We start from the raw sequence: 12,210 nt of genomic DNA on the forward strand, positions 1-12,210 counted from the left end.
GCTGAGAATATATTTGAATATTCAAGAATATGCTTGAGAATATCCTCTCTCATTGTCTCCCTAGTGTAAAAAAATAATAAAACTGACAAAGAATTGGGATCCAAAAAAGTATAGTATATATTGTAAAAGCAAAAGCAAAGAAACGGGCTCTAAATGATATAATGATACATATAGTGTGTAAGATAGATGACCATATTACTAAATTTCTGTTAGATCACTGAACAGAAGGGTTTGCACGTCAATGATTCAGTATTTAGCTACTTTTTATGCTTTGTTTTGTAACTTTAACAACTGTTTTTAAGATGACAATATGTAATGTATCAACTAGTAATTTTAGGAGTTAAGTTTTTTGAATTCTATATTCTACACTTTTTTGCTTTTTTGTATTTTGTTTTCTTTTAATTTTATTTTCTATGTTTAAATTAAAATTTTTTTAAAATATAAAACAAAAAGAAATGGACATGGAGTTTTGTGTCCTTGATGCCTTGTGTCAGGACCTGCTCATGCAGTGGTGGGAATACTTGGGATCCACCTGGCTCTGGGTGACCATTAGCTGCACTGTGGCATGACTTGTGGTATTATTCTTTACATTTATTGTTGTCATGGTCTGTGTGTGCATGAATCCACCCTATACATCACTTATAATAAGCACACTTTCCCTGATCTTTGAGATGGTGGAATGTGAGAAACCACTGCACACTGCTTCAACACCAAAAGGTATGATGACCTATGGAATCTGACCCAACCGATTAGCATGGACATAGTTATATAAGCATGAGTTATATAAGCATAGTTATATAAGCATAGTTATGTAAGCATGAGTTAACATAGACAGCCATGGATGTGCTCAGGCTTGTGACACTATGCAAGCATGTAATGCTTCATGATGGCTCATATATACAGGCTGGATAATAAAGATGCTTGCTTACTGCTGTTGCTAATGTTGGCTACATGTGGTTTCTTCTCTCTGGGGATCATACCCACTAAAATACCAATTCACCTTCCCTAACTCTGAGAAAATTTCATGCTTCAGACACAGGGCATTTTAATGTCCCACAAAACTAAAGTCTCTGTGCCTTGTTCCAAGCCATGTATCATATCCTAAAGCCAAAATCTCTGTTGGCATACAGCTTTAGAAAGGACAACAAGTTATATACCTGTGCCATGGTGATCACTTCCTAAGCCCTGTGATAGACCTTTTCACCACTTCCATTCCTCTTCTGTACCCCACAGGGCATGAAAGATCTCAAATGTTCTGACCTGGACCTGGAACGCAGCTCCCCAAGCAGCAGACATGTAGTTCTTGAACAGACTGCCCGGATCATGGTCTGAGGTGAGTCAGTCCCAAGCTGGAGGCTGAGGACAATAGTGTCTGTTGGCCCCACTCTCACACAGTGGAGCTACTTACTAGAATATCTTAGCCTCACTTGATTCCTGAACCCATGTGGACTCACTTTTCCTATGTGTCTTGATGTATTAAAACCAGGCACAGCACTAATGTGTGGCAGGGGGATCCCTTCCCCAGCACAAGCCCTGCTGAAGGTGACTCTTGCCAAGTACTCTTCAAGCCATCTGTTCTTAACATGTGGCATCATGTTGTACCTGAGTGCCATGAGGGAGAGCACACAACAAGGGCAGGAGCAGGTGCTATGGTTCCCATAGATTTGGGCAGCCCTTCTCTGATGTGTGTGGACCCCAGTGTCTTTCAAGATATTGGGATGTCCCTCTTGAATGAGCTATGGAGATCCATGCCTGGGGGTATTGGGTCAGGGTGGCATTTGGACACTTGCTGTGTTGGGTAGCCACATTGAACAACACAGGGTGTGTACCACTACCACATGCCCAGGACATCCTCTCACACTGTCTTTGTCATTCCCCTACAAACCTTTGTCTACATAGGGCCCCCATTGTCCACTCCAATCTTTCTTGGACCTTTGAATGGAATCACAGGAGGAGGCAGTGTATGTGAAGCTGCCCAAAGTCAAGTGTCACTGTTGTCTGCTGTCACCCAAAATGTATGGTGGGTGGAGGCTGCAGATTTAGCTCAGTGGCATAAGCACCTGCCTTGCAAGTGTGCAGTCATGAGTTCAATACCTGATACCGATAAACAAATGAAAAAGAAAAGACAAAAAAAAAGGTATGGTAGGTAACAAAATCAGGTGTCCCTCAATGAGTAACTCAGGGCCTTTTTCTACTGTTATTGCATCTTTCATTCCCTCATTCCTCAGGCACCCCTCCCTCCTCCTGCTATATTCCATTCTCCTTGTAAGAGTACAAAGCTGGGCTTGTGCTATCCCTGGCTGGTCTAGGGGATGCTTTGTGCCATCCCATTCTGTCTGAGAATCCTGTTCCCACAAGTATTTCTGATTGGTTATCACCTAGGACAAGCTGGTTCCAATCTGTGTTGCACTTGGTCCAGGGCTTAGGACTAAAGAGCCCCTAATTTTAGCTCTCAGCTCTAGAAGTTCTCCTCAGAACATGGTGCTCAGAATTGAGGTCTCAAGGTCAGTCTGGAAATCCCTATCTGTAGATCATCTAAGGAGCTAGCTTAATCTGTGGGTTACCATGTGATTTATGAATATCTGGATATGTGGGGAGACAAATGCAAATGCTTCTGTCTGGCACAATCCAAGCAGAAACAGTAACTTTGAAATGGCTCCTGTGGGATGGGCAGAATTGGATCTGGCTAGGGAACAAAGGCTATGTGCACCACACATTGAAGCAGGGCCCTGAGATCTGGACCACACATTGGAAGGAAGGGAAATAAGGATGCCCCAGCCCAACTGTGTCTGGGCATTAATTCTTCCCAACTCATCCGTCTCTGTTATCATCCATCTGTGTTCTGTCCCAAACCAAATGACTGTGTTATAACTCCTGGCAGTGTCATCACCCTGCTATTTGTATGTCTCTGGGTCATTCAAGAGTGGAGAGTACCTGGAAAGGAGATGGCCCAAGGCTCACCTGTGCATAATATGGCTCTGTATCAGTGACTGACCCTCGGGTAAGATGGTCATGGCCACTTCATTTCTTTTTTGTCTGGTCAGCTAGTTGCCAGGCACCACTGTGTCCTCACCTTCCTGCCATTGGCTCCAGAGGCAAACACCTAGGTTTCTGGTCTTTGTGTTCGTGAGTCTTTAGTCTAGTGTGGTGGGGTGGGGCAGGAATATTTGTAATCAGCAATGGGGTAGCTGAGTTTTGAGTGGCCACAGAGTGGGGCAAAAACCGAATATATTTCCTCCCCCACCACTTTGATGTGGGGCCTTTGTGTATAAAGCAGGTTTCATTCCAGTTAGCTGTCACTTTTTACTACATCTTTCTATCTCAAGACCATTTACTGGAAAGCTGTGTGTATGTGACACAGTATGTCACATATAAAACTATGCTGATAAAACTATGTTGAAGGCCCTGCTGAGCATCTCCACCCAGACAGCTGGGCAGCAGCTCAGCCTTTGAAATGTAGTGAGAGAGGCAAGGGAGGAAGGTGGAGGAAGACAAGAGTCTTTCTCCAACGCTGTGGTTACAGAGGGGCCAGGGCACCTCCAGCTGTCACTGTTACACCCACTTCTGAGCCTGTATCCTGAGGCCAGAGAGAAGACAGCAGTTTTGATCACATTGATAGAAATCAGGGGTCTAAGCAGAGTTACAAATACAGGACTTGGGAGCCAGACTGAGGGTTCCTACAGAAGGTTTGCCTGTGTTTGGTTTTCACCTTCTGTCCTTGACTCAGTCATCACCAGCTATTGACAGTGTGAGTTTCATTGTCTTCCCAAGTGTGATCTACATCTGAGGAGCTCTGGTACCCAGCACACAGTGAGTCCTCTATGTGTCTCTGTTAGGTTGTGCATAGAGAAAAATATAAAAGTGCATGTTCCTATGGTAGGAAGATGAGCCCCAGAAATTCCATTAGCAAGGACATAGATTGAGGACAACTGATGCTTTGCTCCACAGATTTGCATTTGCACAAAGGAACCATTGCTGGCCAAAGAGAGCATGTCTTTCCTGTGTGAGATTTTTCATCAATAGCTCTTTTTTTCCCCAAATGTCAGAAGTGGATTTTCTTGCTTTGTGTTTTGTTTACAGATTACTGGACATTTTTTCTTACTACCTATTTACAGTGTAGACTGATTATGTTGGTGTTAGGACCAGGGCACACGTGATGCATAGAATGCATATTAGGCCCTATCTTTCGCACAGTGGTACAACCCAACCACCAGTGATTGCTCTCAAAGTTTTGTGCATTGAGGATACAGCTCAGGGCCAAGAGATTGCCAGCATAAGGATGTGCTTTGTCTTGATTGTCCTTTCTTTATGACAAATACAGTGGGTAATGATGCAATAATTGGGAGCTTAGTCCAACCCTAACCCTAAGTTTAACCTACCCCTAAACCTAACTCTAACCCAAGATAGTCACTACCAACATTCCTGGCCAAATAAAACTTTATGGCATTGATGTGGGAAATGTAATATAGGTTAAGTATGAGGACATACAATCAGTGGTGGCTGGGATGGGGCAAGAGGGGAAAGAAAACAAAACACCATTGTGTAAAAATTTGAAGAATATGTTCTGGAAGTGGACTTGGGAAAATTTGCTCAACATTGAGAATGCAGTGAATGCCAGCAAGCTGATTATTTTAAACAACACTAAAATCTTAAATTTTATCTATATTTGTTCTATCACTAATCTATCTCTGGTAAATAAGTGTAGCTGTGAAAACAATAGTAAGTAAATCTGGAAGAGAGGGGAATGGCAGGTGTGGGTCAAGAGCTGCCCGCAGTTAGAGCTCGAGATATGACTCCTAAGTGGAGCCACCAGGAAGCTCAGAACTTCAGCTGCTGGACAAAGGAACCCAGGTACTGGCTCTTGCTCTGGGATTACAGCTGGTTAGGGAGCTGCAGGTAGAGCTGGCACAAGGTCTGCAGGTGCAACTTCTGCATGGGCTGAGCCTGGCCCTGTAGTTGCAGGAAATGAAAAAATTGCCAACTTTCCATGGACTTCCTGGGCAAAACCTTCCTACTGCCTGTCAGAGGCAGCCATGTGCACCAACACAACCCCAGGAAAGCCTCCTGACTGCATCCCCACAAAGACTGCTGAGTGTGTCATACTCCTGGGTCACCCAGCATCTGGGCACTTTGCTGAGTTCCAAGGCCATCACCTCCCCACAACCCTACATTCTACACTCCAAGGATAGTTACCCTGTGGCTCAGTCTCTGGGGCTCCAGCTGGTCCAGGAGAAGCTCAGCCTGGGGATCCACATGGGCATATACTTCCAATGTGGCCTCAAGCACAGAAGAACTGGGGCAGACAGCGAACCAGCAGAGTGAGAGACCTGGGCTTTCCTCCCACAATGCCTGCACATCTCACTTGTAAAGAGGGTTTCATGGACCTCCTGCCCAGTTGATTCAGTGTCCAGCCCCATCCTCACCCACCCACAATTGGGCAGTGAGGGCCCAAGGAGCCCTTAGTGGCTGAAAGAAGTCTCATTGGGAGGGAGAACTTGCTTAGTTTTATCATACATCTACATTCTTCAGGGAATCCTGACACAGTATCTCCCTGCCCCTCCCCAGTGAAAGTCACTTGGAGAAGGTAGAGACTGCAATCTGCCCTGTCCTTGTACTCAAAAGCTCAGGGCTGCCACTCCATGAATATCTGAGAAGTGAGGGATCAATCAGTGTCTGTCCTGCATCTCTGCAGTCTCTAGCTCAGGCAGTGATGCAGTGCCCAATTCTCTTTGCCCCTGTATAACTCTTTGTGCATGGTTTGTACCCACAACTAGGGAGGCCTGGGGACTGGAACAATGGATTTGGGGTGAGCAATATCTGTTCTGCTGCCAAGGGTTATTCTGTGGCCTCCCACAAACATCAAAACTCAAAAGGGCAGTGGTTCCACTGGCTCTGCTTACAGAATCTTGGTTAATACCCAGAAACGTGCTTGCACACAGTGTGTCTTCATATACGATTGTGGGTTGGTAACACATATCTGCTCTTCCTATCTGTCTGACAGCCATGGACAAATTGCCATTCTCAAGATTTCCTGTCATGGAGTGACTCTCCTGTCTGCTTTCTGATGAACAGAACTGCATCCACCAAGTGTTGGTCACTGGGTGGGATGGAAGATCATCCATCAGAATTATCACAGCCTATACGGCAGGTGTTCATCGTGCCAAGGCCACAGCTAACTGCTTGGCATGGAGCCCCCATTTCATCCTCAGTGACCCTAAGCTCTCAATCCACTCATTCCCAACCTGTTTGGCACTGTAAACTAGGGTTGAGTGAGGCCCTTGCATAGGGCCAGGACCTGAATCCACAGGTGACCAATTCCCACTGGGCTGCTTAGGTAAGAACTTACCTGCTCAGCTTTGGTGCCTATAGGGTAGAGAGCTTAGCCCTGGAGAAGTCCAAGGAGGAGAGGCTGTGCCTGGGGTATCTATCCAGAAGGCCATCTCTTTAGGCTGCTTCAGGCTGTGAGGCCCATCTGCCTGCACTGTGCTTCCTGTACAGACCTCTCCCAGTCTCTCTGCTGCTTGACTTCTGAGACTGTGGGTAGACATGGAATTGGTGTCCTGCACATAGCTTCTCAGAGGGTTTTGGGGCTGAAGGAAAGGCCACACTCCAATTAGTCTGCAGAGGCTAGTGGTAATGGGCTCACAGGAGGGCCCCTGCAGAAAAGGGATTCTCTTATTAAAACTTACATTTCACAAGGGAAACTTAGAAATACTAGCATGCTCAGATCACCTCAATAGAGAGGTTGAATAGAAGTCTATGTATGAACAAAACCTATGAGTCCTAAGACATCCCACCCATTTTAGAGATGAGAAAAGGAGGCTCATTCTGGATGTCCAGGTGCAGTAATGAGGCACCTCAGAATGTTCCCAAGATTCTGCTGAAAAGTCCCCAGGAAGGAATTAAGTTCCTCTTCTATAGCCGTGGAAGGCTGAGCCACTGTGCTCACCTTCTTGTGCTCATTTAGCCCAGAGGCTCCTGCAAAAGGACCTGCAGTGCATGGAAAAATCCCATGAGACAAGTGCCAGAGAATGGGACAGAGTGGACTGACATTTGAGGTGAGCACACATCTGGTGAGGTGATGCTGAGTAAGAGCTGGGGACAGTGGAGGAAGACACCTTGCTAATGGTCCTTGGACACCAGGCCCAGTACAGAAAATGAGGTACAATGGCAGAATTCATTCATGACAAGAAATGAAACGATTTTGTGTCTGTTCCCTTTCTCCTCTTCCATCAATATACGTACAGTGACTTTGCCTGTGACAAGGTAGAGGATTAGTAGAGAGGATATGATAGTTGAGCACTTGCAGTCCAGATTCCTTTGGAGTAAGACCATGGGCCCAGTGTTTGACAAGCCCTGGATAGAGGTGTTGGAAGGGTTAATCAGACACAAAATTCCTCTTAGTCGTGTATGGGCCTCCATACATTCCCTTCTGCTCACATACTCTGCACTGGAGCCAATATCTCCTGTTATTGTGGGTCCCATCTCTGGAGCAGGGATGTGGCACACAGGGCCCAGGGTCCACCTCCATGCCAATGTCCTGTGTGCAGCATGGTTGGGGCAGTGCCCAGCAGCCAACAGGAAGCCTGAGACTCTGAGGCATCACAGGTTTCACTTTGTGAACCCAGATAACCTTATGTTCCTCAAAGACTAACAGCTCTTTCCCAGACTTCTACCCAGGGGGACAGGAGATGACTCTGGAGGCTCTCGATAAGCATGAGTGCTGCCCTTCTCCTCCTGCCAGCCCTGTCCTGGGTAGGAACATGACAGGAGCACAGGCTCACACTTCCCAATACCTGCCCCTGCCCCAGAGGATCTCCCTCACTGCCTGTCCTCAGAGCACTTACACTGATGATTTAGGATGGGAATTGTTTAGAAGAATTCACAGAGGTGGCCAGGCCTTAATGTGCTGTCCTCTAGTTGGTGTCTCTGAGTGGCTGGTGGCTGAGCCTAGGGACACCTGTCCTGGGTTCCCTCTTGTTTCTGGTGTCTTGGGAGTTGGGGCTCTTGGGCCCTGCCCTGTGCTGCCCTTGATTTTAGGCAGTTCCCGGTGAGCTTCCTGAAACATCTTGGCCCAGTGAACCATCCTTTCACTCATTCCCATGTGGTTTTCCCATGCAGGGTCAAGAGGTTGGGGCTTCAAAGCCTCAGAAAGCAGCACAGCATATTCACTGGTCACTCTCATGAGCCAAGTGCTGGTGAAGGTCAACTGCCACCAGACAAAGTTGCCTGGTGACCAGAAGCTTCAAAGTTCTGTTTAGACCTGTTGCCAAGGAATTTGTGTCATGTGCTGGGGTCCATAGCTGGGCTGCCCCCTCTGATGCCTCCTTTCTTTTTATTGTGGAACAAATTTGTGTTCCTTCGAAATCGCAAGTGAAAAACTAGAAAACAGAATGTGGTTTTATACTTTTCTTCACTTTGAAATATTTCATACAACAAACATATGGATTCTTCAGAAGTGGCAGGCTGGGAACCAAGTGCACATTTCCATCCAAAAAGTTTTTTTTTTTTTTCATTGAGAATTAGGCTTCACTTAGAGATCTGTCAAATTTTAGGATGAGTTTCTTTCCTTGGCTTATGTTAGTTTTATTTCAAATCCACTAGGGAGTATGGAGATATTCCCAGAATAACCATAATAATTTTCTTTGAAGTATGTGAATGTTTCATGTTATAACCTCCTCCTGTCCAGGGGATGAGGATTCCTAAGAAGTTTTACTCTCATGGGCCTATGAGTGATTACTTATTCATCCTTAGATATTTAACTCAGCCACACACTGTAGCTCCATACTCTGACACCCTGTGGAGGGGAGAGCAGGTGGTGATTGCAAGGGGAGGCTTTCCAAGGCCATGGACATCATCACCCCATGCTGAGGAAGGACACACATCACTCCTGGGGAACTTGTCTCATAGCCACTGATATCACTTCCAGTCCTCCCATTCCAAACAGACCATGGGCTTTGAGTACCTCCTGGGTAGTTTGCCTTTCCTAGAGGTGATGGCCCTGAGGCTGATCAGGCAAAATGCTCTCTGGTTGGTCTCCTTCAAGCAATGTCTCCATCCTGGGCTGTGCTGCCACCACATGCCATTGTGGGGCTGAACAAAACCAGCTGTCACTTGTTCATGCACCCCTCACCCATCTGCTGATGTCCATTTCTTCTGTTTCTGGCTCAACCCTTGAAAGCAAGCTGCCACAGCCAATCTTATACATGTGCTTGAGTGGATGCAGTCTTTCATTTTAAAGAAAAACAACTTAAACGTGAAATTAATGGATTATATTACTAGTTTATGGCTAACTAGAAATTCTTAAAGTATCTTTGGAAGCAGTTGTTTAAAGCAGAGTTAGGTGGTTGCTTTTTGTTTTGTTTTATTATGGTATATTGTGCTATGCTATATTATGTTACATTATGTTATATGTTGGTGAGGATTTTGAAACTGTATTTTCTGTGGTTTCTGATTTGATTTTGTATATTCAATCTGAGAAAATATAAGAATATCACATAACTCTGAGTAAGTTTGTTTGGAGAAAATTTTAAAAGGAAAACACAGTCTGTGATGTTGGTACACACCTGTCATTTCAGTTCTCAGAGGTTGAGGCAGGGGGTTGTTGTAATTTTGAGGTCGTCTGGGGCTAAAAGGGAAGATCAAGGCCAGCTTCAACTGTATAGCAGAACCCCATCTCAAAAAAAGAATGAAAGAGTAAAAGAAAGAAAGAAAGAAAGAAAGAAAGAAAGAAAGAAAGAAAAGAAGAGAAAAATTAAGTTTAAAAATACAAAGTCAAATATCACCTGTGAATTCAGAATAAAAAACATATGTAAGTTTTTCTTGCAAATGTACTTTAGTCAGCACACCTAGCATAAGGTTTACCATCATGTAGACATTGATGTGCTGCTAGGTTTGCATTGTTTCATTTTTTTCAAATGTTTTACCGAGATGACTGCAGATATGCTACTTAATATACTTTCTTAGGATTTGGGTAGCTCAGTGTGAAGAGAATGTGATCATTGCTTTTTTTCCTCTCCTAAATTTATATTTAGAATCAGAAGTGGATCAAGGGATTGCTATTTTTTTTTAATAATAATAAGGACTATATAAAAGATACTCTTTTAAGTCTATGGAAAATAAAAAATAATTGTAGAATAAGAGTGTTTAATGTACCTTGCACAGTGATTTCTAGGATTACTTAATGATCAATCATTTCATACATTTGTAAAATTTTGTTTTTAAACATTTTAAGACATAGTCTCAGCAGTTTTCTGAGTTTCCCATGCTAGGCTTAAACCCTTCATCATCCTTCTTCATGCTGTCAGAGGGCTGGGATTACAGGTGTACATTATTCTGAGTTGGCAATTGGCAAACAATTTTGTATACTCATGGAATAAAATATTTGACTTTGATCTTTAGACTTTGTAGAAAGAATCCATCTAGTTAAGCTATCTACCACCTTCCTAATCTGCAGTTTCTTTCACAATGAGTAGGACTAAAAATCCAATTAACAATATTGGTAGTCACTGCTTTTTAACTGTAACTGTGGTCAGAATGCACTTCAGAAGATTACTCCAAATGCCTTCTGCTGGGGGACTGAGGCTTGATATCCCCAAAGCACTTTCTCTTTTTCTCTGATCACTCATGAAAATTGATGATTGGGTCAAATCCCAAAAAAAGATGTGAAGGATAAAGCTAATTGGGGCACACTGCCCTCCAGACAGCCAGGCCAGAATAAAACTTTATTACCTTCCCTTCTACTTTCCAAGGTTTTGTTTTGGGTATGGTTTAGATTTTCCATTCAGTTTCTAGAGATTGAATACAGAGCTTTTGCATTTAGCTCCATTACATTCCACTTTTAAAAGTCTTCCTTTTGGACTTTTTTTTGTTTTTATCAGTACCAGGGATCGAACTCATGACTGCCTGCTTACAAGGCAAGCGCTTATGCCACTGAGCTAAATCCCAGCCCCCAAAGTCTTCCTTTTTTGAGGAGTTTTTCAATAAGTTGCTAATTTGGTGAGTCTATCCTTGAATTTATGATGTTCCTGCCTCAGCCTTCCAGAGTGATAGCATTACAAGACACACCGCCAGACGTGGTTTCATCCTGGTGTTATTAAAAACTCACTGGCTGAGCAAGGAATGGTGAAAATACCTGCAATGTTAGGCCACTGAGGCAGCAGGAATACTGGGAGTTCCAGACAAGCCTGCTGCCTCAGTGGCCACTCTGATTTCAGCTCAGGGCAGATCGACAGAGGGAGATCCTGAAAAGAAGAAGAAAAGGAAAATACAGGAAAGGATAGGAATGGAATGAAGAAACAAATCCAAATTCCTGCTGACTCTATGAGTTGGCTTGTCTCTGGGCTAGTCATTTTCATCTGTGATCCTATTCTTTCAGTATAAGATGCTTTTGACTGCTGCCACTTTATAATATATTTGGAAACCAGGTATTTTGTGCTTCTATATTTAATGCTCTTTACATGGCTAAAGGATGACACTTTGTACTTCCTGGTGAATTTTTATATTGTGTTTTCCATTTCTAGGAAAATATCAGTGGTATTTTGACAAGAATGCTTTGAAAGAGCTGGTTGATCTGGGTAGCATGTATATTATCACAACATGAATTCTTCCCATCTGCCATCATGGTATGTGTTTTATTCTGTTAGTGCTACTGTACTGCTTGCATCAATTTCTACAAATTTTAAAGAATATGTGAGTTTGGTTAAATTTTTCCTAAGCATTAATGCTTTTTGATGAATTGTATTCTTTATATTTGAGGCTGCAGTTTGTTTGAAGCACATAGATATGAATTGTTTAGGACATGTGAATCTTGTACCCTGCACCTTATGTGATTTTTGAATTTGTTCTAAAAGGTTTTAAGTGGGGATGTAAGTTTCTTATATGAAAGGTTGTGTCCTCAGGAAACAGAAACAGTGCTTAATTCTTCCTTTCTGGTTTGGAAACTTTCATTTCTTATTCTTGAGTAAATTCTAGGGCTAGAACTTGGAGTACTTTGTTGAAAGTTGCTGCAAGCCTTGTCTGGTTCCTGATCTGAGAAGAAAATCTTGAAGCTTGTCAGCCTCTCAGTGCGATGTCAGGATGGGCTTCTCATGTATGATCTTTGCTGTGCTGAGGTCCATTCTTCCTATACATGGTGTGTGAGTAGTTCTTACCATGACAAAATGTTGAACTTTGGAATTTGTCAAAGCTATTTTTCGAACTCTATTGAAG

General features: G+C 43.6%; 1 protein-coding gene across 5 annotated transcripts in view; it reads left to right on the forward strand.

The window, feature by feature from the left end:
* LOC134474894 (zinc finger protein 709-like) overlaps nt 1-12,210 on the forward strand; it is a 168,610-nt gene that overhangs the window by 17,945 nt on the left and 138,455 nt on the right. For 3 of the 5 annotated variants that reach the window (XR_010045811.1, XM_063243935.1, XM_063243937.1), the window contains exon 2: nt 1,234-1,333. The gene's annotated coding sequence lies outside the window, so the exon portion shown is untranslated. Of the gene's footprint in view, nt 1-1,233; nt 1,334-6,967; nt 7,059-11,522; nt 12,134-12,210 lie in introns of all 5 variants that reach the window. The other 2 variants (XR_010045812.1, XR_010045813.1) reach the window with 2 other exon arrangements.

Source organism: Cavia porcellus, unplaced genomic scaffold (assembly GCF_034190915.1).
Source record: "Cavia porcellus strain 051 isolate PalLab524CR breed Dunkin Hartley unplaced genomic scaffold, mCavPor4.1 scaffold_42, whole genome shotgun sequence".
Taxonomy (NCBI): Eukaryota; Metazoa; Chordata; class Mammalia; order Rodentia; family Caviidae; genus Cavia; species Cavia porcellus.